The 2,694-nt window shown below is 39.3% G+C and overlaps 1 non-coding gene across 1 annotated transcript; it reads left to right on the top strand.

Annotated features, from left to right (window-relative positions):
* The first annotated feature begins 2,344 nt into the window (after positions 1-2,344).
* On the top strand, positions 2,345-2,451 carry LOC122035613. The gene has a single exon (XR_006127143.1). It is a non-coding gene; the product is annotated as a small nucleolar RNA R71 (small nucleolar RNA).
* The last annotated feature ends 243 nt before the right edge of the window (positions 2,452-2,694 follow it).

Genomic DNA, 2,694 nt, shown 5'->3' on the forward strand with positions numbered 1-2,694 from the left:
TTCTTCCTCTTCTCGTCTAGATCCACATGTCCATGTCATTTGACACAGGCAATGTCGACTCCTTCTCGGTTGATATCACATAGTCGTGTGTGTCACATAGCCTCCTTCTTCTTTTCCTATGGAATTTTCACACGGCCTTGTCCATCTTTCCCTCGGGCGATCTCACATGGCCGTGTGTACCACATGGATGAGTTCTCCTCCATTTTTGTTTGTGTCACATGACCGTGTAAGGTACATGACCGACTCTGTTAGGTGCAGAATTTGCTAAATTTTCTCCTTTCCGACTTCTCCAACACCTCCATGCCCATGAGATGATCATGGCCAACTCATGAAGACAATAATCAACCTGAAAACAATTTAACAAAAGTTTAAAAACACTAATAAATGAAAAATAAAATTGAAAATGAATATAATTAAAAGAACCCTTGGGTTGCCTCCCAAGAAGCGCTTGTTTAAAGTCATTAGCTCGACCCCCTCTCTGTTTCCACGGACTATACCCGAGGAGGCACGAATTTTCCTCCTCGAGTTGATGTTGTGGCTTATTCCTTCATTCTTTCCCTCGGAGGGTAGAGGTACATCTCATTATTAATTGGGGGTCTTCTCCCAATACTTATCGGATCATGTACTTCATCCGACAGCCTCCTATGAGGATAGAAGTTCCATTCCTCAACTTTGTAAGCTTCTGCCCTGCTGCACATGCTTACTAGGAAAGAAGAGACATGGTTAGGAGAATTAGATAAATCATACTCTAACCTTTCCTTACTAATAACCAAAGAAAGTCAATGATTTTTCACATCAATGATGGCCCCAGCTGTTGCAAGGAAAGGTCTTCCTAGTATAATTGAAATTTTTGGGTCTTCCTCCATGTCCAACACAACAAAATCTGTGGGTATGATGCAACCACTCACTTTTACCAGCACATCTTCAACAATACCCATAGGGTACCTACAAGAATAATTAGCTAATTGTAGTGTCATGGTAGTGAGTTTAAAGTTTTTAAGACCTAGCTTATTACAACTTGAATATGGGTATGAGGCTAACACTTGCCCCCAAATCACAAAAAGCTTTTTCTATGAATTCAGGTCCTATAGTGCAAGGAATGAAAAAGCTTCTGGGGTCTTGGAGCTTTGGGGAAGTGTTCTCCTCAAATAGAGCATTGCATTCTTCAGTTAAAGCTACTGTCTCGATCTCTCCTTTCTTTCTTTGATTGGGCATAATGTCCTTCAGAATTTGGTAAACTTTGGTATTTGTTGAATAGCATCAATTAAGGGGACTTCAACACAGATGTCTTTCACTTTATTAAGAAACCTGCCAAATTCTTCATTTTTTTTTGTCATAGCTAGTCTTTGTGAAAAAGGAATTGTTTGGCTTTGTGGGTGGAGTGGAGAAGTTCCATCAACCTTCTTAGTATACTCCTCAATATCTTGGATCTAAACTGGTTAAAGTGTTGAAGGAGAGGGCTCTTCTTGAATTTCAATCCTTTTTTGAGCAGTCACTTGGGGATCTCCCAAGGTTCGTCCGCTCCAAAGCTTGATTAGATTGCAGTGTTCCATTGGGTTGACATCAAGTTTTCTTGGAAATGTTCCTGGTGCTCTTAAGGATGATGAAGCTATCTGAGCAATTTGGCTATCTTGCATTTTCTGATGTTTCTCAGAACTATCCATTCTCTGATTAAGCATCTTTATTTCTTGCTTTAATTCATTTTAGTTAGAAATTACTTCTTTAAGAATTTTCTCCAATTTGGATAGTTGATAGCCTTGAAAAGATTATTGCTATTGATAGCTTTGTTGTCCAAGCTGGTAGCTTAGTCTAGCCCCTATGGATGGTCCTTGCTCTTGGGTATTACGATAAAAAAAAAATTGGATGATTCTTCCACCCAGGGTTGTATGTGTTGGAGTATGGATTATTTTGCCTTCGATTATAACTCACAATAGCATCCCACTACTCAAGTTGATTAATTTGTGCAGATATAACTCCCAATGGACATGAGTCTTGAGCATGGTCTGTGCTTCCACAAGTTTCGCATCAACATACTATTGCATTAACCGTGCTTGTATTTGTTCCCATATTCTCCAGCTTTTTGGTCAGAGCATCCAGCTTTGCAGACATTAAAGTGATTGCATTTACGTCAAATTTTCCTGATGCTTTAATTGGGTTGGCAAATGAATAGCCTCCACATCTTTCTAATGCCCACTGATGATGGTTATGCGCTATACTTTCAATGATATCCTTGACCTCATCTAGACTTTTGTTCATTAGTGCCCCTCCAGCTAAAAAATCTTTGGACACTTTTGTATGGTAGTTGATGCCGTTATAAATTGTATGTAGCACTAGCCATTTTTCAAGTCCATGATGCGGGCATTGTCTAAGTATATTACTAAATCTATCCCATGCTTTAAATAATGATTCATAGTCTGACTGCCTGATGCTTGCTATCATATTTCTCATATGAGCAGTTTTACGAGGATGATAGAATTTGTCCAGAAACTATTGCTAACATTGCTCCCAAGTGGATATGTTGTTGGCTGGCAAAGAATTTAGCCACGGTTTAGCTCTATCTCTCAAAGAAAACCCAAACAATAAAAGTCACACTGCCTCTGCCGGAACACCATTCATTTTCATTGTGCTGCAGATTTCATAAAAGACTTCAAGATGTTGATTCGGATCTTTATGCAGTCTGCCCCCAAATTAGTT

This window comes from Zingiber officinale, chromosome 11B (genome assembly GCF_018446385.1).
Source record: "Zingiber officinale cultivar Zhangliang chromosome 11B, Zo_v1.1, whole genome shotgun sequence".
In the NCBI taxonomy this organism is placed as follows: Eukaryota; Viridiplantae; Streptophyta; class Magnoliopsida; order Zingiberales; family Zingiberaceae; genus Zingiber; species Zingiber officinale.